Source organism: Protopterus annectens, chromosome 4.part0, assembly GCF_019279795.1.
Source record: "Protopterus annectens isolate FY-2018-M chromosome 4.part0, PAN1.0, whole genome shotgun sequence".
Lineage (NCBI taxonomy): Eukaryota > Metazoa > Chordata > Ceratodontiformes > Protopteridae > Protopterus > Protopterus annectens.
In genome coordinates this window covers 416,418,164-416,446,000 of record NC_056733.1, presented here as the reverse complement: position 1 = coordinate 416,446,000, position 27,837 = coordinate 416,418,164, and the positions used below count along the sequence as shown (strand labels likewise).

The 27,837-nt window shown below is 43.3% G+C and overlaps 1 protein-coding gene across 1 annotated transcript in view; it reads left to right on the top strand.

The window, feature by feature from the left end:
• Nucleotides 1-27,837, top strand: part of LOC122799362 (HORMA domain-containing protein 2-like) — a 1,372,365-nt gene that overhangs the window by 662,627 nt on the left and 681,901 nt on the right. The gene's annotated exons all lie outside the window — the stretch shown is intronic.

Sequence of the window (27,837 nt, the reverse complement as noted above, 5' to 3'; positions counted from 1 at the left end):
GAACCAGGTTTCTGTAACTGCACAGATATCGGTGTTCTCAATGCTAAGGAGAGTTTCGAGTGTGTGCATCTTGAGGTTTAGACTTCTGGCATTGAGTAGCATTGCTCTTAGTTTCTTATCCCTTGTGATACCTATGGAGGTGGGTTTGTCTTTTGAACCTTGCCTAAAAAAGGCACTATGGGGGTAGCAAGAGCCTTTGCCAATATCCGAAAGCCCAGGGGTGACAGGTGCAAGCCGTCCCTAGCGAAGCATCGTGGCTTGTCGAGCATATCATCCCAGGCTGACAAGCATTGGATCCCCTTTGAATGACACCAATACTTAAGCCAATTGTTGAAATTGATCATCTTGTCTTCATATTGTGGCATCATTCTTGGTGAGGGTAAGATGCTACTCAAGGTCAGGGTCATACCGGCCTGGGCTACATGCTCAGAGAGCTCCTCTATGTCTCTTTTCATGTAGTCCAGGGAGGTACGTCTCAGGTCATTCACACCAGCATGGACAATGACTGAGTCATATTTGTACTTGCCTTGGGGTGACCTGAGTGCTTGTGTTATGTGGCAGATCCTAGCGCCCGACAGGCAGCTCACCGTGACCTTCTCCTTGTTCAGTCTGGTGAGCGGGACGTCAGTGTGCCTGATGATAGAGTCACCTATTACAAGTGTATCAGGTGTGTTGTTTAGCGTTAAGGGCTGTGACTGTTCGGCACACTGGCTTTGTGAGCTATGTGTTGCATGTGTTTTGTTTTGGGGTAGCGGTTGCTTGGGTGTCTGCTTTGGAGGTCTCTGCTGCTTAGGCAGATTTTTATTTAGAGCCTCCGAGTATGTTTTTGTGTGTTTATGTGTTTGGTTTGCTGTCGTGGTAGGTCTATGTGAGACTGGAATTGTAGTGAGTGTGGTTTCCTTCTCCTCCTGACTGGTTTCGCCAGTACTGAGTTGAGAGAGCTTAGCCTCCAGTATGGCTATATGGTTGCATCTCTTACATGTATTGGAATTTGTTGGGAGGAGGAGAGGGTTGTCTGTGTACATGAGGCAGTTGTAACATTGCCTCAAGATTCCCAGATTCACCAGCTGGACCAGAGAGGAGATTGACAACTGACCTTTGGACATGCTAGAATAGTATTGGGAATTCCTTTATAATTGAAAAAAAGGGTCAATGGGGAACGAGGTACTCAAGGGAGTTTGTGAGGGTGTAGTGCTTTTAATATTTTAGTGCTGACTTATATAATTGCTTTAGTGAGCAAGTGCCAGGTAACTTAAATGCAATGTGTTACAGGTAACTTAAATGCAAAAACGACAAACAGTAACTTTCTTTCAAGTGAAACAAGGAAATAAGTACAGTAACCAATGCTGATATCACTAGGGATCCACAGAAGCTGAAAAGCCGTTTTAGGTGGAATTAGCGTTTCAGGGAAATAACAAGCAAACAAACAAGCAGCATACAAATAAAGCTAGATTCAGCAGGCCTGGATCTAGTCTATGCTATAGCAAACAAGGTGTACCAATTTCAGTAAGAAACAGTTCAAATATGCAGGCACTATAAGCCTTTAACCAGAAATTCCCAACTCAGAAGGGCAGAGTCCAGCCTCTCCTCCCACAAGAGTGCAGACCACGAACCTTCTTAATGTAAAATAACTGGCCTGAAGCCCAAGTGCTTAAACCAGAACTAATACACTTTTAGAAAAACAGACGCTGAGCCCTCAATCAGCAGTTCACAACTTAGAAGGATGTAAGCTACCTGTCCTGCCACCACAGTGCAGGCCACAAACCTTCCTAATGTAAAACAACTGGTCTGAAGCCCAAGTGCTTATTCCAAAAGACTTAGAATGATAGCTACACTTTAATCAAGTTACTACCAAGCAGTAATAAATACAATTGAATACTTTAAAGAATGCCTGGATTAGTGCTCAAGTTATACAAGCAAAGCTAGATTCAGCAGGCCTGGATCTAGTCTATGCTACAGCAAACAAGGTGTACCAATTTCAGTAAGAAGCAGTTCAAATATGCAGGCACTATAAACCTTTAACCAGAAATTCCCAGCTCAGAAGGGCAGAGTCCAGCCTCTCCTCCCACAAGAGTGCAGACCATGAACCCTTTTAATGTAAAATAACTGGCCTGAAGCCCAAGTGCTTAAACCAGAATTAATACACTTTTAGAATAACAGACACTGAGCCCTCAATCAGCAGTTTCCAACTTAGAAGGATGTAAGCTACCTGTTCTGCCACTATAGTGCAGACCACAAACCTTCTTAATGTAAAACAACTGGCGTGAAGCCCAAGTGCTTAAACCAGAATGAATACACTTTTAGAATAACAGACACTGAGCCCTCAATCAGCAGTTCCCAACTTAGAAGAGTGTAAGCTACCTGTCCTGCCACCACAGTGCAGGCCACAAACCTTCCTAATGTAAAACAACTGGTCTGAAGCCCAAGTGCTTAATCCAAAAGACTTAGAATGATAGCTACACTTTAATCAAGTTACTACCAAGCAGTAATAAATACAATTGAATACTTTAAAGAATGCTTGGATTAGTGCTCAGGTTATACAAACAAAGCTAGATTCAGCAGGCCTGGATCTAGTCTATTCTACAGCAAACAAGGTGTACCAATTTCAGTAAGAAGCAGTTTAGATATGCAGGCACTATAAGCCTTTAACCAGAAATTCCCAGCTAGAAGGGCAGAGTCCAGCCTCTCCTCCCACAAGAGTGCAGACCACAAACCCTTTTAATGTAAAATAACTGGCCTGATGCCCAAGTGCTTAAAACAGAATTAATACACTTTTAGAATAACAGACACTGAGCCCTCAATCAGCAGTTCCCAACTTAGAAGGATGTAAGCTACCTGTCCTGCCACCACAGTGCAGACCACAAACCTTCCTAATGTAAAACAACTGGTCTGAAGCCCAAGTGCTTAAACTAAAAGGCTTAGAATGAGTTACACCAAACAGTAATAAATACAATTGAGTATGTTTAAGATGACGCAAAAGCAAAATAAAGTAGGAAGAAACACAAATACAGTAAAAGCATATTTTTTTTTTTTTTTTGAGTGAGCAAATGAGATGGGCCCAGGAGTTACAGGACAGAAACAAGTGCAAATGCAGGCCTTCAAATCAGAAAGTTGAGAGAAATGGAAGACCGCCCAAACGGCCAATAACTACAAATTCTGGGCCAGAACCACTCCTTATGTGGTAGACAGGTTACCTAGTGCTTACCACTCCCACTGATAAGCTAGAAGGCTTCCCTACAACACAGAAAGGCTTGGAGACTCAGAAGCTTACAAATAGTCCTGGATACAGCAAATCTGTATCTGGAACACTAATTACAGGAAAGGTAGGAAACAGGCTTACAAATTTTTTTTTTCAGAAAAGTAGCAAAAACAGTAGTAAAAACAATTCACATGCAGTGCAAGCTGGCACACTTGAGTATGTAGCGATATTAGTCCACACACAGTTTGAAAAAATGTAATGAAATTAAAAAGGACTAATAAGCAAGTGCAGAAAGGGTTTATTAGGTAGAATGCGGTAAAGAGATGGGACTGGGGGAGTGTCCTAGATCAAATCTACATTGGGGCGGGCACTGCAAAAGCCACCATATTTAAACTACTACCAGAACAGGGAGGGGAGGTAGGGAAAAGTTTCAACAGAGATGTGAGGAATCAGAGTGCAAACTATAAAACCCAAAAAATATATACTGATCTCTGTATATTTGCAGAACACTAAGACAACAGATATCTAAGCAACAATTTAGCTCTATAATACAGAATAATACAGAAAAATATACTCAGCTCTATATATTTGCAGATAGTCTTGTAAGGCTGTTCCACTTTAAATGCAAACTGCTGCTATTAACAGTTCAAATTAAGGGAACCTTGAGTTAACAACACACAAGCAATAGAAACCACAATGAGGGGGTGGGGAGTGGGGAAGAAAGTTTCAACAGAGATGTGAGGAATCAGAGTGCAAATTATAAAACCCAAAAATATATACTGATCTCTGTATATTTGCAGAACACTAAGACACAGATATCTAAGCAACAATTTAGATCTATAATACAGAATAATACAGAAAAATATACTCAGCTCTATATATTTGCAGATAGTCTTGTAAGGCTGTTCCACTTTAAATGCAGACTGCTGCTATTAACAGTTCAGATTCCTTTTCAAAGTCCAGGACTGGCTTTGCTAGGACCATTTTCCAAGAGTGCCTGAACAATTATTCTTCCTCCTGTCCGGCTGGATAGGCTTTGCTAATCAACCCATATAGGCAAGGGCTACTGTAGCAGTGAGAATGATGACCATAGTACAGTTGTAGTTACTATAACAGTTGATGCTTGAATTCCTCACTGTTGCATTAGCTGTTCCCCCCTCCACCCCTCTAGTTATGTATGTAGTTGTTAGGTTATAAACTATTTATTACTATTTATAGCTTTTACAGGTTCTGAAGGAATAAGCTCTTTCTTTCTGTATGGTTAAGGAAGTCCTGAAATTGTCTATACTCATAGCTGATTTCCCTTCAAGGGGCTAGCCAATCAGCAGATGTGTGAGAGAGCAAGAGCTTTGTGAAGTTGGACAGTCATTGTACTCTAGACAGGATACAGCCCCTATAGCTAAAGGCTACTTCAGCAGTGAGGTATTCAACCATCTACTGTTATGGCAAGTGCAACTTACACAATTGTACTTTCTATAATGCTTTAACCTTTGTCAGCCCCTCTTAGTAATTTATATTGCTTATTTTCTATACCTCTTTATCTTTTAATGTTATGTTGTCCTATCTCACCTTTGTTCTTGCTGGTTGGGTTCAGAGCCGATCCTTGGCTCCGACTCGGCCGCATACCAGAGCTCGAGAACTTCTACTGGCTAGAGGCTACAATCTATCCCAGGATGCCTAGCGGCTGTTCCCCAGATCTCGTTTGCCACTTGAAGCATCAGGATTTTCTTCACTGGCTCAGGCTAGTAATTACTTTATTATACATCTTTTCTCTACATTTTTGACAAAAACTTTCTATTAGAGTCTACTAATATCTTCCCTGACCAAGTAGTGTGCTCGTGTGTGTTATTCTTATTACTTGGGTGTGTTCTTCGGCTGTTCTCTTTAGGGCCCCTTTTTCTTCTTCTATCCCCTTAAAGAATCCATTTAAGTTAAAGGATTCTTTCTCCTTAGCCCATTTTTTCTTATAGGGCTTCTTCCCCCTTTCTTAAGGAGTCACCGTTTAAGTTAGAGGCGTCTCCTCAGGTTGGCGGAGACTGTCATTTAACTTAGCGACTTGTCCTCCTCCCACCCTTTTCTTTCCTAGTTAAAAAAAAATCCTTTTATATTTCCTTCCATACTATTGTTATTGTTAATGTTATTGTTGTTCTTGCTAGTTGGTTTCCTTGATACTTTTGATGATGTCTAAAGAATCTGTTAAGGAGTCAAGACAATCTGGGTTTAAAAAGTGCGATTCATGCACCCAGAAAATGTCTCTAATGGACGGCCACACAAGTTGTGTGTATTGTCTAGGAGCAGTCCACCTGCAGGATTCTTGCTGCATTTGTCATGGATTTAGTGCAAGGGTCTTACAGGAAAGAAAAAATAAACTAATTTTAAGGTGTTTGTTGATAGGCTGTTTTGAAGAAGGTAATCAGGTCTGTAAATCGAACAAGTCAAAAAAGTTGGCTTTGTTGGCTCCGGTGTCTGAGCCGTCAAGCAGTCACAAGGAACAAGTATCTTCAGAACCGAAGGTTATCGGTTCTGACAAACCTGGCTCTCCCTCGGCTCCATGTGAGTCCTCGGAACCGTCGCAGAGCCGAAAAAGGAGTCAGTCACCGTCTTTGGAACCAGTACGTTCAGTGCTACAATGTCCTTTATTAAAGTCTGTGGCAGGAAGTCACAGGTCATCGACCCACTCCTCTCGGTACTCCAGAAGTTTATTGGACAGTGACATGGAATGGATGGTGTAGAGGTTGCTGCGGACACGGGCCCTAGCACAAATTCTTTCGAGCCCAGCCCATCGGAACGTGGAGCTGACCAGTGTATCTCAAGTGCCATTTATTCCTCCTCCGACTTGGACGAGTTCGGAGCCAGAGTGTCAGGAAGTCATTGTGCTGGAACCGGTGGAGCCAGTAATCACCCATGATGTCTCAGCTCTGACATCTGCTCCTATCTCATCGATGCTGTCTTCCATCGAGAGTTTCTGGGAGCTGACACTCCCTATTCGACTCCGGTGGGGTCGAGAGTCGAGTCAGACCCTTGTCGGAACCAACTCTCCCACTTGGTGCTTTGGCACAGGTGAGTTTGTCTCCCACATCAGCCTCAGAGCCACCCTCCTCTGCGCTGGGGAGATCTCCCAGTCCCTTGATGATGGTGGCAGTGTCTACAAAGAAGGAGTTAGCTGAAACGTCTGCATATGTCCATCCACCGAACAAGGAGTCTTATACGATGGACAGATACGGGAACCATATGTTCTCCTCAGCGGCCTTTACTCTGCGGTCGCTGAATTACTTATCACATTTCACCTGACTTCAGCGGGATCTCCTGAAAGAGCTAGGAGATACCCTACAAGGTGCTACAACCCAGGGTTTATCGGATAAGATAAATTCCCAGCTTGCAACCTTAACCTTGATTATGAACTCCTCCATGCACCTCATTTCCTATGCAGCTGATGGTGTGAGCAGGGCAGCAGTCACAGGAATAGCTCTTAGGAGACATTCCTGGATGTGCCTTTGCGAGTTTGTTGAACCCTTCAGATCTTCCTTTATTGATTGATCAATTAACTTACAGAGGCAACCAACTTCTCTAATTACAGAGCCATCCACTGACAATAGTAAAATACTTATGCAAAAATACTAAACAGCATTCACAACCAAATAGTGGTAGTAATAAATCTAAGAATAAAGGAAATTCTAATAATACTAATAGTTATGGTAATAGTTGATATAAAAAAATAGTAGATATAAGAAAAACTATATATCTATATATATTATTTATATATACTAAATAACATATATCACACTGAAATCTACTCTAGTATGGTTTTACTTATAAATAAGAAATGTTCCATACACAAAAAAGACACATATCGATATATGTTATTTAGTATATATAAATAATATATATAGATATATAGTTTTTCTTATATCTACTATTTTTTATATCAACTATTACCATAACTATTAATATTATTAGAATTTCCTTTATTCTTAGATTTATTACTACCACTATTTGGTTGTGAATGCTGTTTAGTATTTTTGCATAAGTATTTTACTATTGTCAGTGGATGGCTCTGTAATTAGAGAAGTTGGTTGCCTCTGTAAGTTAATTGATTAATCAACTAATTAACCCAGAGCAAAATGTATATATACTCACAATGTGATTACTTTTGTTGTCTGAAGAAGTTTGCTGACAGAGCAAACGAAAAGAGCTTAATCTTATTAAATCTTTTTGGCTTTTACTGATCTGTATTGGTTTTGCTGCTACCTGACTTGTTTACTAGTTTAGTTTTGTGTTTATATATTTTTTTCCTTTATTGATGCCCCTTTTGATGGCTCGTCCTTGTTCGGGTCGAAAGTAAAAGTGACTCTCACCAGGAGCCAACAAGATGGTAAGACTCTATCTGCCGTCGGAGTACGTTTTTCCGCACCTTCCAGACCTTATCCTAAAGGCCAAAAGAGTGGAAAATGTGGTTCCGGAAGTGTAAAGGAGCCTTGTTGGATGCTCATGGTGATCCTTCCCCCAGGGGCAGAGAGGGGAATAACAATGGAAGACGCCGCCCACGCGGCAGAGGGGGTCTGCAAAACCAAGGCGACAGAGAGACGTTCTCTGGTCGGCATTCCCAGCTGTCCTGAAAGGAGCCCCAACTGTCCACCCCTGGAGGCAGTCGGGGGAAGAGTATCACTGTACCCAGAAGCCTGGTTGTAACTGACAAATGGGTACAGTCCATTATATCCAGGGGATACAACATTCCTTTCCACTGTCCCCCTCGTCTGTCAAAGTCTATCCCAGACATTCCATCTGGTCAGTGGGATCAAGCAACCCTAGAAATTCAAAGGTTGCTAGAAAAAAAAGAGTCATCCAAGAAGTCCCCGCAGACTGATAGGATCTAAAATTTACTCAAGGTTCTTTTTAGTTCCAAAAAAGACAGGAGACTGGAGACCAATATTAGATCTCAGCAGGCTAAACAAGTTGGTAAAGAAAGAAAAATTCTGGATGGTAACACTGCAGTTTATACTCCCTTTTCTGGGACAAGACAATTGGGTGTGCTCTCTAGATCTTCAGGATGCGTACTACCACATAAAAATGGACAGATGCTCCAGAAGTTTTCTACGCTTCCGGATGGGAGCCAGTCATTATCAGTTCAGAGCTCTGCCCTTTGATCTCACTACAGTCCTCAGAGTGTTTACCAAATGCATGACAGTAGTCACGGTTCATCTGAGACATCAAGGATTCCAGGTGTTTCCATATTTAGACGACTGGCTCCTGACTGCCACCACCAAGCACCTACTAATCAGAGCAAAGGATGCCACCATCCATCTCTGCTCAGACCTAGGCATTACTATAAATACAGAAAAATCTGTCTTGTTGCCATCACAGCATATTACCTTTATAGGTGTAGAATTAAACACAGATGACATGGTAGCAAAATTGCCTCAAGAGAGAATACAAATGCTACGCAGTCAAGTATCTATCGTACTCAGGAAGAAAAAGGTACAAGCAAAATTCATCCTCAAGGTCTTAGGCTCAATGGCAGCGGTGATAACACTAGTCCCACTGGCACGATTACACATGTGGATATTACAGTGGCTACTCTTCGCTCAATGGTCCATACAGGAGTTACTCCTGTCTCACAAGATTCTCATTACGGATTCCTGCAAGAGGGACCTACTATGGTGGCTTCAGTCCACTCAGGTAATGATGGGCAGACTGTTTGTGCTTCCCCAACCTGTTGCGACAGTAACCACAGACCCGTCCCAGATAGGATGGGGGGGCATTATCTAGAACAGACTGTCCAAGGGGTTCGGAAAGATCACAATTTGCACATCAATGTCCTAGAGATGAGGGCAGTACTTCTGGTGTTGCAAGCATTTCAGAACTCTCTTCCCATGTGGACTATTGCAATTCAGACAGACAATATGTCAAACAGGGGGGAACCAGAGCCTATCCCCTATGTTGAGAGGCCCAGAGAGTTTGGCAATGGGCAATTTCTTATCATCACTTTCTGATGGCAACGCACATCCCAGGGAAATCCAGCGTAATAGCAGACAGGCTAAGCAAAGCAATTCTTATGCCTCACGAGTGGTCCCTGAATCAGGAAGTTGCGAATCAAATCTTTCGCAGATGGGGACAGCCTTGCTGCAACCTTTTTCCCACTCCATTTAATGCCAAATGCAGCAAATACTTTGCCCTCATTTCCCCTCTGGGAGAGTCACTGAGGGATGCACTCATCTACACTTGGCCCCGGGGCTTCTTTATGCCTTTCCCCCATTTCTGTTGATTCTGAAGGTGATTCAGAAAGCCAAGTCGTTGAGTCACAGGTTAATTCTCATTGCTGTTTACTGGCCTCATCAGATATGGTTCCCATTCCTTTGGCCCCACCTTCAGGAGGACCTGTGGATCTTGGACTTAGTGCAGGATCTTCTGATGCATCAGTCAGGAACGCTCCATCCCACACTTCAAAGCCTTAAGCTGACAGCTTGGTTACCCCACTTCCAATCTTAGCCAGACTTCCAGAATTATCCCCTGCAGTATGCCACATTCTGGTTACCTTGCACAAAAAGACCAATAGGAAACTTTATACAAGCAAATGTAGGAGGTTCTCTTGTTGGGCGGACAAAAAATACATAGATCCCTTTACAGCCCCTACACCTTAAATTTTGGAATTTCTAACAGAAGTCTTTAATCAAGGGACAGCGGTGGCCACTATACGAGTACAATTAGCCGCCATATCAAATTATTATGTGGGAGACCTCGGATCCAATGTAATGTTCCATAGATTATGCAAAGCTTTCCTCGGGGACACTTTTCTATTAAGACCACCCTTATGAGAACCTCCTCCTCCATGGGACCTGCATTTAGTATTATCATCCTCGATCCTTCCTCCCTTTGAACCAGCATCCTCTTATTCACTAAAATTTTTATCTTGGAAAACAGTCTTTTTGATAGTAATTACTTCAGCTAGGAGAGTTTCAGAGTTGCAAGCTGAGGATTGGCTCCGAACCCAACCAGCAAGAATGAAGGCGAGATACTGGACAACAAACATGGTGAGTACTTAACTTCTTTTTTCTATCCTGTTTTTAAACTCCATTTTATTTTATCCCACTCAGACCCTATCTCTTCTGAAGAAATGTCTGTATCTGATGATGTCAATTTTCATTCATCCTCAACGTATCTCGGATCCAACTCGCCCATTATACAGCTCATGGAAGCCTACAAACTCTTGAGCTCTTCCCTACCCACAATGCCCTGATCCCTCTCTCACCTCAGATCTTGTTTGCCACTTTCGCGAACAGACATGGTTGCTGATAGCTCTCGAGTGTTTTGGGTGATAAGTACCTTTGTTTAGCTTTTACCTTTTTTCTCTGTTTTTTCTAGTTCTTCCTTCAGTGTAATCTCTCCCATTATTTTCCCATGACCTTTTTGGGCCTCTTAGTTACCATTGTTAGTACTTTTCTCTACCCTTTTTCTTCTTCTGAATAGATATTCTCCCTGTGACCTTTTGGTCTGCTTAGTTATCATCACTGGTTAGTTTTTCTTTCCCCTTTTCTTCTTTAAAAATATATAATATTCTACTAAAATTATCTATATTCCTTTATTTTCTGTGGTAGTTGTTTTATATTGGTGCATGTATGTATGTGTGTGTGTGTGTGTGTGTGTGTGTGTGTGTGTGTGTGTGTGTGTGTGTGTGTGTGTGTGTGTGTGTGTGTGTGTGTGTGTTATTCTTCGTGTGGAGTACCTTCTTCTTCTTCCTGGACATATCAGAAGAAGGATTTAAGAAGTGCAGGCAATGTGGACAGAAATGCCTTTTTGTGTGTTTGTGTGACATTTGTGAGGCCTTTAATCCTTGGGCTTTCACAGAACATAAGAATAAGCTGATCTTGAAAGGTCTGTTGCCCTCATCTTTTTCACAAGCTTTTACTGGAGCTCAGCCAACAATTTCCAAGAACAGAGACCATTCAAAACAGTCCAGATCAGCCGAAGTTTCTTCCTCACTGGAGCCGAAAAAGAAAGTGCCAAAGTCGAATCTGACATCTCCAATTTCATCCAAGCCATTTGAATAAACAGAAGTTGTATCCCCAGACCTGAAGAGGAAGACATCTTTGGATCCAAAGCCCCTTCCTCAGACTGCTTACTCACCGTCCTTAGACCCAGTCCTGTCCAGGGTGTTCTCTCCCTTTCTAGAGAGGCACTCTAGGCCTGCATCTATGGTGTCCTCTCACTCTACCAAGAGTCTTACTGAGGCAGATGTGGCTAGGATGAAGAGGGAACTAGTCACAGAGCAACTTCAGAAGGATGCCATTATTGTTCTGATCCCATTGGATCAGGGTTCCCCTCCGGCATCTAATCCTCCTCTGACTCAACCTGAGGTTTCAGAGTTCTTGGAGCTGAGTGCTCCAGGCCCATCTGTATTGGATTTGAGAAGACTGGTGTCTTTGGATCCGACAGTGACTCTGAGCTTGTTGGCTCTGACATGTTCAGATCCAGACAGCTGTTGGAGCGGAGGCTTTCAAGTCAGATTCAGGAGTGGGAGGGTTAGATCAATTCGGAGATTTTCAGACCTTTCTCTTACTCTCAGGGTTTTGGTGCTTGATAGCTCAGTTCCAGCTTCATCCTTGGGCAGACAACCTGTGGGGAGGGGGGAGCTGGCGGACCAGGGACATTTTGCTCTCTGCTCTGTTGGTCTTCTCCTCTCCGGGGAGGTCAGCCTTTGAGGTGGTGAAGAGGGTCTTCTCTATGTCCACAGATCAGGTGGGTACCACCCTTGGGTCCTCTGCTGATCACCCAACTGACCTTGTCACACGATCCTCACAATTCTACGCCTCAGGCACAGCCAGCACAGAGCTTCCAGTCTACCCAATCTCGGATTCCTAGCTCTTCTCTTACTTCTGTGGACCACACCACCGAAGAGGTCCCTAGGAAGAGACGGTGTAAGAGAAAACATCTGGACTCATCACAAGAGTCCCTCACCACTGATACCGACTTTCATGAAGGAGAAGGTCTCCCAAATCACAACCCTAAGAGATCTCCTTTGCAGACATCCTCAAGCTCCTGAAAAAAAATTATGTTAGTCTGCCCACAACCCATCTCCTGTGGAGTCGGTATACCTGGAAGGTTTCGGGACTGGCACGTCTACCTCCTGGGTAGCCCTGCCTCCTGATGAATTGGTGGATTTAATTTATTGGAAGGCATGGAAGGAATCTGACTTGAACAAACCTATCCGCAAGAGACCAGATAAGATTATGGTACCTCCACTAGAAAGGCAGTATTGGAGTAAGGGTGTACCGGTTGATGCCATGGTTGTGGCAGCAGCCACTAAAAAGGAACTCACTGAAGATAATTCGTCCATTCATCCCCCTAACAGAGAGTCTAGGGGGATGGACAGGCTGAGGAAGGTGATATACACTTCATCAACAATTGTCATACATTCACTGAATTATTTAGCCGACTTCATGAGACTGCAAAGGGACTTACTTAAGGAACTTTCCAGCTCATTAGCAAGGATCACTATGGAGGAGGTCCAGATTTCTGTGGCACCTCAGTTGACTACCATACAATTGTGAACTCATCCATGAGGCTTATCTCCAATGAAATGGAAGGTGCCTCACAGGTGGCAGGTTCAGACTTATCCATGAGGAGACTAGCCTGGATGCACCTGTGTGACTTCATGAAGTCTTTTAAGTTTTCCTTCGTTAATGCTTCATTTGACGGATCTTTGCTTTTCGGACCCACTGTAAAGGAAACACTGTCTAGTTGTGAAAACAATGGGAAGACCATGTCTGCCATTGGAGTATGTTTTTTGACCTCCCGCAATGAACCTTTTCCAGGAATCAGAGTGTGGGGGCCTGCAAGCTATGGTTCAAAAAATCTCAAGGTCTTTTTCCCCGACACACGTGGAACTGGTTCTCCCCGAGGCAGAGGGGGAAATGGTAACAACAGAAGACACCCTCATGACAGAGTAGGCCTGCAGAATACATGGTCCTGAGATACTTTCTTTGATAGGCCCTATCAGCGGTCCTGAAAGAGGCTTAATTGTCTTCCTCTGGAGACAGGTGGGGGTCATTTTTCCCTGCACAAAACAGCCTGGCTAAGTATAACAAATGATATTTGGGTGTAGAGAATTATTACCAGAGGTTATACCATACCCTTTTTCCTTCTGCCTCCATCAACAACAAAGCTCCCCTATGTTCCACCCAGTCAAAGGGAGCCAGCAACTCAGCAGTTCAGCGGTTGCTCACAAAAACAGTCGTCCAAGAGTTCCCACCAGACCAGATAGGATCTGGAACTTACTCAATGTTCTTTTTGGTTCCAAAAAAGACAGGGGACTGCAGAACACTTTTGGATCTCAATGTGTGTTAAACAAGTTGGTCACACACACCGAGTTCCAGATGGTCATGCTACAGTCCATTCTACCCTTTTTAGGGAAGGATGACTGGATGTGCTTGACAGACCTCCAGATTGCATGCTATTACATAAAGATGAGCAAATGAAGCAAGAGGTACTTAAGCTTCCAAGTGGGAGCCAGTCACTATGAGTTCGTAGCACTGCCCTTTGGCCTCACCACAGCCCTCAGTGTGTTTATCAAATACATGGCAGTGGTAGGAGCCCATCTAAGGCTGCAGGGAATCTGGGTGTTACCATATTTGGACGACTGGCTCATCACCGCCCCAAACAGACATCAATTGGTACAAGCAAGAGACCAAGTACTAAAAACATGGTTATCTCTAGGGATCACAGTAAATCATGACAAATCATGCTTACAACCCACCCAGAAACTGGAATTCATAAGCACAGTCTTCATCACTCAATCCATGCTTGCGTCCATCCCATTACTATGACTACAGAACATCAGAACCCAAGTCAGGAGAATTATTTGCAGTACAAAGATATTGGCCAGAAAATCCTGCAGGCCATAACTTTAGTACCTGTAGCAAGGTATCACATGAGAGTTTTATAATGGATGCTACAAACCCAATGGACCTTTTCCACTCACCCTATGTCTACAAAGATAAGGGTGACTCAGATATGCAAAAATTACCTCTCATGGTGGACATAGTCATGCCAGCCCCAACAAAGGTCGCCTGTTCATACCCCCTCAGCCCAAGGCCATAGTGACCATGGATGCTTCTCACATTGGGTGGGGGTGGCATTATCTGGAAAAGACAGCCCAAGGCACTTGGTTCCCCATAGGGGCCAACCTGCATATCAGTGTTCTGGAGATGAGAGCAGTGCTTTTGGTGTTGCAAGCATTTCAAAACTCTCTCCCTCTCAGGACTATTGCAATTCAAAAATACAATATGTCAGTAGTTTGGTACATCAACAAGCAAGGAGGAAACAAGTCTTACCCCCTGTGATGAAAAGCTCTCAAAGTGTGGCAGTGGGCAATACCCTCCAGTCACTTTCTGGTGGCAATGCACATTCTGGGGAAGTCCAGTCTGATAGCAGACAAACTCAGCAGGTCCATTCTATTACTTCATAAGTAGTCCCTCAACCACAAAGTGGTGAAAATGATTTCTCATCAGTGTGGTCAGCCTTGCTGCAATCTTTTTGCATCTCCCCTAAACAACAAATGCAGCAACTTCTTTGCCCTAATCCCCCCAGAGTGGGAGTCACCGAGGGGGCGCTCTTCTCCATGATTGGTCCCCCCCCCCGTCTGTTTTACGTCTATCCCCTAACTCCCATGATCCCCAGATTATTACAGAAGGCAGCCAGATTGAAGAGCAGAGTAATCCTCATTGCACCTAACTGGCCTCAACAAGTGTGGTTCCCCTTTCTTTGGCCTCACTTACTATCTCCAGCTTGGATTCTGGTTCCAACTCCAGACCTTTTGTCCCATCCTACAGGACTGATTCACCCACACCTTCCCAACCTCAGACTGACCACCTGGTTTCTTCAGTTCCATTGACAGCCAGGGAACGTATGCTTTCTTCCCCATTCTGTTCTATTCTCTTATCGTCTCATAATCCTTCTTCTAAGAATTGTACAAAAGCAAATGGAAAAAAAAATGTTTATTGGGCAGAGCAAAATCACATTGAACCCTTTACAGCTCCTACATTTGCAGCCCTTGAATTTCTAGTGGAAGTATTTAATAAAATAGCAAGCACATCTACTATTAAAGTTCAGCTAACAGCAATTTCAAATTTCCATGTGGGATTACACAATTTTTCCTTGGCTTCTGCAAACATTTGTAAAGTATTTCTAAAGGGTACTCTTTTCCTAAGACCTCCATTTAAGGACCCTGTTCCCCCATGGGATTTAACTCTAGTACTGCAGGCCCTGACTCCATCTCCCTTTGAGCCTGCAGCCAAATGTGATTTAAAATTCGTATCTTGAAAGACAGCCTTTCTGGTTGCTATAACCTTGGTCAAGAGAATATCAAAAGTTCACACTTTATCCTCCAACCCCCCTTTCTTGGTCTTTCACAAGATTAAGGTTACCTTACAGACCAATGCTTTCTTTCTACTGAAAATGGTGTCAGAAACCAATATTAATCAGACCATTCATCTTCCAGTGTTTATCCAAATTTCAGTAACAATTCTTTCTGGATTCATTGGATGTCCGTAGACAGTTATGTTACTATTTGCATCATACAAAGGATTTCAGGAAATCAGACCAACTTTTCATTTCCTTTGCGCATCATAGGTTGGGGCAGCCTGTAAAGAAAGTAACTATAGCCAGACGGATAACGGAATGTATTTCTTTGGTGTATGCAAAATTGAATGTCCCCTCCACAAACCTGTTAGAGCTCATTCTGCCAGATTTGTGGCAACCTCCACGGTTATTCAGTCTAGAGCTTCCGTGGATGATATTTCTGCAGCTTCTACTTGGTCAAATCCACCAACCTTTATCAACCACTACAAATTAGATATGGTCTCTAGGGGAAGAATGGCGTTTGGCTCGGCTGTTCTCAGGAATATCCTTCCTTAGTGTCCACCCAGGGCTCAAGTAGCTGGGGACCCTGTTCCATACATTGAGGATGAATCAAAATTGACAACATCAGATAAAGAAGTTATGTACTCACCATAGGATTCCATCTGTGTTGTCCATTTTCATTCAGCCTCAACTTCTCACCCTCCATCCCCCGACATTTTTTGTTTAAATTCCCTCCAACAAGAAATATATCTGTGAGGATGCAATCAGCATTCCTTGCTCCCCTGGATTTAAACTCCAGTGATGGCATCTTGCACAGTTCTTTGTTTATACTTATTCTCTTAAGCTATATGTATTATCTGAGGTGAGAGGGGACCAGAGCAATGTGGGTAGGGAAGAGCATGAGAGTTTGTAGGCTTATGCAAGCTGTAGTAATGGCTAAGTTGGATTTGAGGTTGGATTGGAGTCCAATACGTTGAGGCTGAATAAAAATTGCAAACACAGATGTAACATTACGATGAGTACATAAGTTCTTTTTCTTCCCTAATAACTCTTGAATCATTTCCACTGACCATTTTTTTAAGTTCCTCTCATGTTTACAGGAAAGTAGTAAAGTGTTAGTGTCTATTTTACTATAGTATATTGCATCTTTAACTTCATTTTAATAATGCATGATATGAAATAGTTATTAGATGTGTTTCAAAGCTTTCAGTTAAATACAAACTAATCTCTTTCCAGCCTAGTCCAGTTATTGTACCTTGGAGTATAATATGTAAATTCTGTCTGACTTCCAACTACTGAACTCACATCTTCCATACTAAATTTATTTATTTATTTTATTTATTTTACATTTGTTGACCGGGCTAGTCCAGCTGGATATATGTCCATTTTCAGTGGAGGCCCGGGGAGAAAAGCTCCAACGATATTACAAATAATTCACAGAAATGGTCAATACAAGGTCAAAATTAATAACACATTTAGTCAGAACATGAGATATACATGCAGACAGGCATAGTCATCGCAGGAAATTACATAAACAAAGTTTAGTAGATATTTGCTATACAAATTCTAAAAATATAAGTATATAATATGGAAAAGGTGATGATATACTTATTCAGTAATCCACCCTTTCTTCATACATTTACTCTTCTAGGCCCTCCTGATACATCCTCACTATTGCAAGCTACACTCCATTCCCCACCATAAAAAAATATTCCCTGCTGCTAAAAGCTGATTATTTTCCCCAGCATTCTCTTTAATTTTCATAATAGTAATTTTAGATAGAATATAAATACATGCTAGTGTAATCCTCCTCCCGTGCCAGTAATCCCTTACTGCCACAAATCTGTCATTACTGTCTTTTTCCTCCTCGTTATTGGAACCTCTCTAGCCATCAGTATTATTACTTACCATTTTCTTTGCCCCTGATATTCTGGTGAATCTGCATCCTGAAGTCCTTTCTCTCTCAGCACCAGCTTTTGAGTGTTGGACTGCCCCTCGGAGCTTTGGTGCAGGACAGCTCAGCTCTGATTCTGTCCTTGAGTAGTCTGCCTTTGGGGTGAAAGGAACCGATAGTTCATAAGCCTGCCTTATCAGATCTGTCTATGTCCTTTACCCAAGATATTCTGACTTTGAGGTAGTGGAGAGAGCTTTCCTTGTTCCCAGAGTTCAGACATTTTTTCCCTCTTTGGCTCTGACTACCCAGTCCCATTCGTTTCGGCTTTCAGAGTCTCAGTCATTCATTTGACTGGTACAGCCAGCCCGAAGCAGTCTCCAGACCATCCAGCAGGGTATAGTAATCTCTTCCAACACTTATATGGAGCATCCCACCAAAGTATTCTCTCAGAAGAGGAATTGCAAAAGGAGGCACTTAGACTTTCTGCAAGAGTCTGTCACAGAGGACAAGAACTTTGATGAAGTGGAATGGTCCCCCAGATCACCACCCGATGATGTCTCATTTGGAGACATCTTAAGACTCCTAAAACAAAGGAATGATTGTCCCCCAGTAACCCTTCCCAAGGAAGTTGGTGTTCCTGGTGTCCTTTGATGCTGGCCTGTCTACCTCCTGAATGACTCCACCACCAATGAGCTCATTGATTCAGTCTCTTGACAGGTGTGGAAGGATCCTGACAATATTGAGCCTATCCCTAAGAGACCAGTTAGTATCCTGGCACCACCTAAGGATAGAACATATTGGAGTAAAGGAGTACCCATTGATGCCATGGTCATAGGGGTGGCCACTAAGAAGGAACTGACAGAACAAAGTTCTTCTCTCCACACCCCTAACAGAGTCTAAGGTGCTGGACAGGTTTGGGAAAAATATCTTCTTCAGTGACCTTTGCTCTTAGGTTACTGAATTATTTGGCACAATTTACGAGACTTCAGTGCGATTTGACTAAAGAACATTCCAAATCCCTTTCTAGGACCACATCCTCTGAGGTAGAGAGCACTATCTCCTCGCAGTTGGCTGCTCATCAGTCCATTTCAAACTCATCCATGAGGCTTATCTCCTATGTGGCTGAAGGTACCTTACAGGTGGCTTCAGGCATTTACATCAGAAAATATGCCTGGATGTGCTTGTATGACGTTGCAGAACCCTTCAAATCTTCCTTTGTCAATGCTCCTTTTGACAGAAGTTCCTTATTTGGCCCCAAAGTTAAAGGCACACGATCTAGGTGTGAGCAGGAAGGAAATACAATGTCTGCTGTGGGTGTACATTTTTCTGTCCCTCAATGGACCTTTTATAGGACCCAATGAGGCAGACAGAAAATGTGGTTCAAACAATCCCAGGGTACCTTCCAAGTTCCAGGTGGAGAAAGTTCCCACAGGGGGAGAGGGGGAACTCTAATGGAAGACAACGTCCCTGTGGCAGAGGTGGTCCACATAATCATGGATCTAGGGATACGTTCTCTGACAGATCTCATCAATGATCCTGAAAGGAGGCCCAGCTGTCCATCTCTAGAGGCAGTTAGGAGTCATTTATCCCTGGACCAGAGAGCTTGGCTAGAAATTACAAAAGATTCAATGGTGCAGAGGATAATATAATACTATTTTCCCATCCACCCCTCACTAGTATTAAAAAACATCCCTGATGTTCCATCCAATCAGAGGGAAGCAACAGTACTAAAAATAAACAAGCTGCTAGAAAAAAAGGGTCATCCAAAAGGTCCCCAGACCAGAAAGAGTCTGGAACTTATTAAAGATTCTTTTTAATGCCAAAGAAGACTGGAGACCAATTTTGGATCTCAGTAACCTAAATCAATTAGTTCAATACACAAAGTTTCAAATGGTCATGTGATTAGATGTGGTTGACAGATCTTCAGGACACTTAGTACCATATCAACAAGAACAGCCAATCCAGGAGATTCCTACACTTTTGGCTGGGAGTCAGTCATTACCAGTTCTGCCTTTGGCTAAACCAAAGCCCCCAGGGTGTTTACCAAGTGTGTGGCAGTAGTGGCAGCTCACTTGAGATTACAAAGATTCCGAGTGTTTCCATATCTAGACGACTGGCTCATCACCGCTTTGACCAGACATCAAATGATCTAAGTTTGGGATTATGAACTCCAGTTGTACTCCCACCTGGGCATTTCAGTTAACTACAAAAAATCTAATCTGGAGCCAATGCAGGCATTGGAATTCATCAGAACCTCATTCAATACGATCACACATACAGCATCTCTCCCCTTGTCAAGAGTTCAGACTATACAATTCTAGGTCAGAAAGATCATCCAATATTCTTCTCCTTCACCTCATTTAATCCTTCGAGCTTTAGAATCTATATCAGTGGCAGTCATCCTGGTACCGTAGTCAAGGTACCATATGAGAATTCTTCCGTGAACATTGCCAACTCAATCGTCCATTCTTCACAATCCCTTGTCCTCTCAGATAAAATAACTCAGGCTTGCAAAAAATATCACTTATGGTGGATACACTCCAGTCAAGTGCAAGAAGGACTCCCCTTTGTTCTTCCGTAACTCAAGGACATAGTGACCACAGACACCTCTCAGATTGGGTGGGGGGCACTTTCGTGCAAGGTCAGTCCATGGCACATGGTCCCCCAAAGATGCCAACATGCTTGTCAATGTCCTGGAAATGAGAGTTGTCCTCCTAGCGTTGCAGGCCTTCCAAGACACTCTCCCCACTGGGACTATTGAGATTCAGATGGATAACATGTCAGTGGTCTGGTACATCAATAAACAAGGGGGAGCCAAATCTCATCTCCAATTTTGAGAAGCTTTGAGAGTATGGCAATGGGTGATCTCATCTAATTGACTTCTGATAGCAATGTGCATTTCAGGGAAGTTCATCATGATTGCAGACAAGTTGAGCAGGTCTATTCTAAGGACTCGCAAGTGGTCTCTCAACATGAAGGCAGAAGAGAAAATATTCCAAGGATGGGGCCAAACATGCTGCAACCTTTTTGCATCCCCTCTCAACAACAAGCACAGCAGGTTATTTGCCCTCATCCTCCCACCAGGGTAGTTATCGTGAGATGCTCTACTTCATGACTGGCCCACCATTTTCCTTTATGCCTACTCCCTGTTACCCCTAATCCCCATGTTTCTTCAGAAAGCATGTAGATTGAAGAGCACAGTAATCCACATTGCTCCTTATTGGCCATGAAAAATCTGGTTTCCCATCCTTTGGCCTCATCTTACTCATTCTCCATGGTTTAGATCCAGCTCCAGAACCTCTGGCTCACCCAACAGACTTGATTCACCCAGGTATTCCAGACCTAAAGTTGACTGCATGGTTTCTTCAGTTATGTCGATTGCTAGAAAGCCCATGCTCTCCTCACTGGTCCATCACATACTTTTATCATCCCACAACGCTTCCACTAGAAAACGTTACAAAAGCAAATGGAACATATTCATAATGTGGGCACAACAAGAACAATTAGATGCTTTTTCAGCTCCAGTATCTTAAGTTCTGGAATTTATACCCTCAATTTTCAGTGAAGGAGCTAGCTGTTCATATAGGAATAAATAGTTCATCGCTAGCATCCTCCAAACTGTGCAGAGCTTTTATAAGATGAACCTTTCTCCTTAGACCTCCAGTTAAAGATTCTACTCCCCCTTAGGATTTAAATATAGTCTTGCAAGCTCTAACCCAGTCTCCATTTTAAACTTTAGCTAAAATTGAGCTAACATTTCTAACCTGGAAAACTATCTTTTTAGTAGCCATTATCTCTACGAGAAGAGTTTCAGAATTACAGTCCTTGTCTTCTAAACCTCCTTACTTGATTTTTCATAAAGATATAGTGTCTTTGAGAAGTAATCCTTCCTTTCTTCTTAGGGTGGTGTCAGAATCTAATATCAATCATACTATCAATCTGCCAGTCTTCTTTCCAAAATTTTCAAACAAAGGAGAGTATATGTTACATCTACTGGATGCTCACAATTACATTTTTACTTACTTGTTTTAGAACAAAAACATTTTAGAAAAACAGGTGAACTGCTTGTGTCCTTTTCAGATTCAAAACTGGGCAAAGCAGGCTCTAAAGTAACATTAACTAAATGGTTGACTGATTGTATTACCTTTGTTTATAATAAATTGGGCATGTCGTTACACAAACCACCAAGAGCACATTCTTCAAGATCCATAGCTACTTTTTCAGCCTTTTTGCTTAGATCTTCTGTAGATGACATTTGTCCTGCCACAACATGGGCTAATCATCATACCTTTATTGCTCATTACAAATTAGATCTGGTCTGTAGGGGTAGAGCAGCATTTGGTTCAGTGATGCTCAAGAATATCCTTTCTTAGAGTCCACCCGGGATTTAGGTATGAAAATTGACAACAGCAGATAAAAAGTTATGTACTCACCATAATATTCCATCTGTGTTGTCCATTTTCATTCTTCTTCAACTACCCTCCTGCCTACCACCTCCTTGTTATCTTTTGGAAGCATCAAAGATGCTAAAGGAACCTTGTTCCTTTGTTTGAGTCCCAGATTTTGCTAGTTATCTTACTATTTTATTCCTTTTCAATGCTCTACAGATGTAAGGAGCAGCAAACAAGATCTGAGGTATGTTAAGGATTAGGGTATTATGGGAACGGGAGGAGCTTAAGAGCTTTCAGTTAATTAGGAGCTAGTAGAAGCAGCCAAGTCATATCCAAGGATTGGATCCAAACCTAAGAGCTGACGTAGAATGAAAATGGACGATACAAATGGAATGTTATGGTTAGTACTTAACTTCTTTTTACACCTGTTGGATGTCCACAGACAGTTGCGTTTCAATCTTCATTAAACCAAAAATTGGAAATCCAAACAATTACTTGATGTGAAGTTGTTAAATCTCGCCGTTCATTCTTTACTGATAGGTTCAGAGCCGATCCCTTGGCTCTGATGCGGCCAATTGCAAAGCTTGAGGTCTTCAAATAGCTTGAGGCCAAGTCCCTATCCCATGATGCACCTGTGAATTACCTCAGATCTAGTTTGCCACTGCAACAGATCGGAGGTTCTGATTTAGCTTTGGCCAGATAAGCAAATTTTTCATTAAAAATTTTCTAAAAAGTTTTTTAATAGTTTTATATAAGGCTTAGTACAATAAACCTTAGTTTATATAGATAACGTTATTGCTTCCTTTTTTTTAGCTTGCTGTGTTATTTAGTGACCTTTGTCACATTTCTTAGATAGTTGTAGTAATTAGATTTCTGTATGGTCAGTCTAGCCTTTTGTACTTTAGATAAGGCTTAGTCGTTTATTACTGTTAAAACTTACAGTGAGCACTACTTATTTAGATAATTTTTTTTTTTTTCAGTAGCTATCTGTTTTTGCATAGTCTGCTTGTGTGATATCACATATTGTGTGCGTGTGTGTGTGTGTGTGTGTGTGTGTGTGCTTTTATTAAGGCTTGTCTGGTATTTTTTTCTATTGTGTTAAAATTTACTGTTGTAGTTTTTTGTGTGGTAACAGTAAATATTTTCTAACATTACTATGGCTGACCAAGATAAGCACCCTAAGTCTCGGTTCAAAAAGTGCCCAAAGTGTGGCCAGAACATTTAGAGACAGCCAGGTTAACTGTGTTTACTGTCTAGGGGCCCTGCATTTGCAAGACAGTTGTGCCATTTGTCATTCCTTCTCCTCTAGGGTCCTGCAGGAAAGGAAGAGTAAACTGATCGATAGAGGCTTGTTGAAGCCTTCATTTCAGGAAGCTTTGAGTGACCAGGATGGTTCCAGTAGGTCTTCAAAGTCTTCCAAGACATCGAACTTAAAAGAATCAAAGAAGTCATCGACTTCAGCTCCACTGCCCTCGGTGCCGACAGTCTTTTCCTCTTGGAACCGATCTCCGATGCGCCAAAGAGTCCTATTCTCCAGTCGGTACCACCTTCGGTATGATCGTCTCGATCATCTATCAGCCTGTCGGATCTGGACGTGGATCATGTGGTACAGAAGCTGTCTTCGGCACCAGCATTAGCCAAAATGTTATCGGCTTCGACCCAAATGGCTTTGAAGCCGAATACCATTGCACCGACTCTTACTATTCCTCCTCCAAGCCATGCTGGTCCTTCGGAGCTGGAGGAGGCAGACCTGATGTTAGTGGAACCCTCAGAGCTGACTCCTGCTTCATTGTCTTCAGCTCCGTGTACTCTGATGTCCTCAGTGCCTATCGAGGACTCTAGGAGCCGACACTCTCTGGTCGGGTCCGAGGAGAACAGTCAGAATGACTTGTCGGTTTTGACTTTGCCTCTTGGGGCCTCTGCTCAGATGAGCTTGGCTCCTACCTTGGGCTTGGAGCCCACTGTCCCGGTGCCCAGGTGTCAACGGTTTCCTCAAATCCATCGGCTCCCTCACATCGGAGCAGAGGTGCTTTTGATGCCATGAGGAGAGTCATGTCTCCTTGGACATCCTTGACCTGGGGTCTGCCCACCTCCCCCCCTAAAGTGCCTGTGTCTGCTTCTGCCTCACACATCCTGACCAAGCGTTGAGACCCAAAGCCTCAGGAAGCCCCAGTGGGTGGCCCCTGCTCTTCTGAGTCCTCACCAGAGGCCCCCATTGATGAGGTTTCCAGGAAGAGATTGTGCAAGAGGAAGCACCTAGACTCCCCACAGGAGTCTCTCACATCAGATACAGACTTAGTTGAGTCAGAAGGGTCCCCATGGTCCCCCTCTGAGGATATCTTCTTTGCTGAGATACTTGAGATCCTTAGTCAGAGGGGTGACTGGCAATTCAAAAGCCCTACTGAGGATGAATCAGTTCTCTTGAAAGCTTTTGGGTCTCAGCCCAAAGCCCTCCACCTCTTGGGTGTCTCCGCCCTTCGATGAGCTGATGCAGCTGGTCTCACGAAGGGCGTGGGAGTCTCCGGATACTATGGAGCCTGTCCCTAGGAGGCCTAATAAATTAATTTCTGCCCCACTTGACAAAACATTCTTAACTAAAGGTGTTCAGGTTGATGCCATGGTGGTGGTGGCAGCCACCAGGAAGGAAATGCCTGAGACTTCCTCTTCTATCCATCCTCCTAACAGGGACTCCAGGATTATGGATAGATATGGGAAGCGCATGTTCAATTCAGCGACCTTTGCTCTCCGTTCGCTGAACTTCTTAACCCATTTTACTACGTTGCAAAGAGATCTCCTTAAGGAGTTGGGAGATACTCTTCAGGGCACAGTAGTTGCAGGAGCCTCCGACAAAGTTGCTGCCCAGCTTGCTACCCTAAATTCTATTGTCAACTTATCCATGTGTCTCATATCCTATGTAGTTGATGGAACGGGTAGGGCAGCGTGTACAGGAATCACTCGTAGGAGACATTCCTGGATGCGCTTGTGTTACTTCTTAGAGCCCTTCAAGTCATCCTTTGTGAACACTCCCTTTGATGGCTCGTCCCTTTTTGGGCCTAAAGTGAAGGAAAACTTAACCAGGTGTGAACAGGACAGAAAGACACTGCCATCGGGGTCTGTTTATCCACCGCTACCCGACCCTACCCTAAAGGTCAAAGTGGAGGAAAAGTGTTGTTCCGAAAACCCCAAGGAGCCTTTCAGGACACACATGGTGAACCTCCCTCCAGGGGCAGAGGAGGGGGTAATAATGGAAGGCACCACCCACATGGCAGAGGGGGTTCGCAACACCAGGGTGACAGAGATCACTTCTCTGGGAACCCCTACCAGAGCTCCTGAGAGGAGGCCCGACTGTCCTGCTCTGGAGGCAGTCGGGGGTCGCTTATCTTTGTACCCAGACGCCTGGCTCAAAATAACAAAAGACAGCTGGGTACAAAGTATCATTTCCAGAGGGTATTCCATTCCATTCGCCACCCCCCAATCATAAGAAAATCCTGGATGTTCCACCCAGTTACAGGGGACAGGCAGCAATAGAGGTCCAAATGTTGCTAACAAAAAGAGTCATCCAACCAGTCCCAGCAGAACAAACAGGATCCGGAACTTACTCAAGATTCTTTTTGGTTACAAAAAAGACGGGGAACTGGAGACCCATATTGGACCACAGCAGATTGAACCAATATGTAAGGAAAGAGAAGTTTCAGATGGTCACGCTTCAGTCTATACTTCCTTTCTTAAGGAAAAACAATTGGATGTGCTCGATAGATCTCAAGGATGTGTACTACCACATAAAAATGACCAGGCCATCCAGGGATCACCTGCACTTCCAGGTGGGAGTCAATCATTACCAGTTTTGAGCCCTGCCCTTTGGTCTCACTACAGCCCCCAGAGTATTCACCAAATGCATGGCAGTGATCACGGCTCACCTGAGGCATCTAGGATTCCAAGTGTTTCTGTACCTAGACGATTGGCTCCTTACCGCCACCACCAGGCATCAACTCAATCAGGCTAGGGAGTCCACTCTGTCACTCTGCAATCATCTGGTCATTACAATCAACTCAGAAAAATATGCCTTGTCGCCATCGCAGCATATTGTTTTTATCGGGGCAGAGTTGGACACCACCATCACCACTCTAAGACTTCCAACAGAAAGAGTCTGTCTTATTCGTCAACATATCAGCATCCTGATATCAAAAGACTAAGCACCAGCATCGGAAGTTCTAAAAGTATTAGGCATGATGGCAGCAGCAATTCTAGCCATACCAGTAGCTTGTATGCACATGCGGGTACGTCAATGGCTGTTGTTCACTCAATGGTCTTACCAAGAGCTACCCATGAATCACACTATAATGATCACAAATTCTTGCAAGAAGGACCTTCAGTGGTGGTTGACATCACTTCATGTCACGATAGGGCACCCATTTCTGCTACCCCCTCTAGCACCCACTGTGACCACGGACACTTCCCTGATATGGTGGGGGGGCATTTTCAGGGAAAGACTGCCCACGGCACATGGCCCGATCAAGAGACACAGCTGCATATCAATGTCCTGGAGATGAGAGCAGTACTTTTGGCGTTGCAGTACTTTCAGGAATCTCTTCCTCTGGGTACGATTGCAATTCAGAAAGACAACATGTCGGTGGTCTGGTATTTGAACAAACAAGGAGGAACCAGATATTAACCCGTATGTCGAAAGGCTCTCAGAGTTTGGCAGTTGGCTGTTTCCACCCAGCGCTTTCTGTTGGCAATGCACATCCTGGGGAGATCCAACGTGATAGCAGACAAACTGAGCAGGGCAATCTTTTGCCCCCCCCAGTGGTCCCTCAAGAAAGAAATTGCGGACAGGATATTTCGCAGGTGAGGCCAGCCTTACTGCGACCTTTTTGTCAGTCACATGAACACGAAATGCAGAAGCTACTTTGCCCTGATTTCCCCCTCCGGGAGAAGCCCCAAGGGATGCACTCGTACACAATTGGCCTCCGGGTCTCCTCTTTGCATTTTCACCAATCCTGTTGATACCCAAGGTTCTACAGAAAGCAAAATCCCTGGGAAGGACCATCATTCTTATAGCCCCTCATTGCTCTCATCAAATTTGGTTCCCTTCCTTCGACTTCATCTTTTGGAGGATCCTTGGATTCTGGACCCAGTTCCAAACTTTTTGACACACCCGTCGGGGGACCTTCATCCCTCTCAGCAGTCCCTGAAGCTGACAGCTTGGCTGCTCCAGTTCCCATCATAGCCAGGTTTCATAACCTTTCCAATGAGACAAAACATATCCTTTTGTCTTTTCATAAGTCTTCTACTAGAAAGCTATATCTTAGCAAATGGAATAAATTTTCTATATGGGCCTCTGAAAATAATATTAATCCTTTCCAAGCCCCGATGGCTTCCATCTTAGAATTCTTGACTATCATTTTTAACAAAGGAGCTGCAGCAGCAACAGTTCAGGTTCAGTTGGCTGCTATTTCTAATTTTCATCTTGGTTTTGAAGGTTTAAATATCATGTCTCACAAGTTATCCAAAGCCTTTCTCAAAGGGACTTTTCATATTAGACTACCTGTGAAATCTCCCTATTCTCCATGGAATCTAAATTTTATGCTTTCACGTATAATTCTCCCGCCATTTGAACCAGCTTCATCTTGTGATCTCAAATTTTTGTCTTGGAAGACCATCTTTCTGTTAGCTATTACTTCTGCCCGCAGAGTGTCAGAGCTTCAGGCTTTATCCATCAAGCCTCCTTATTTGATATTTCATGCTGACAGAGTATCACTTGGAACAAATCCCTCATTCTTGTCCAAAGTTTGCACTGAAACCAATCTCAACCAAGTTAATGATTTGCCAGTTTTCTTCCCCACTCATTCTAACAATTTAGAGTATATGCTGCACAAACTTGATGTTCACAGACAGTTCAGATTTTATTTGGATAGAACAAAAGATTTCAGGAAATAAGACCAGCTTTTTGTTTCATTCTCAGACTCCAGGAAAGGCAGACCAGTGGCTAAAACAAC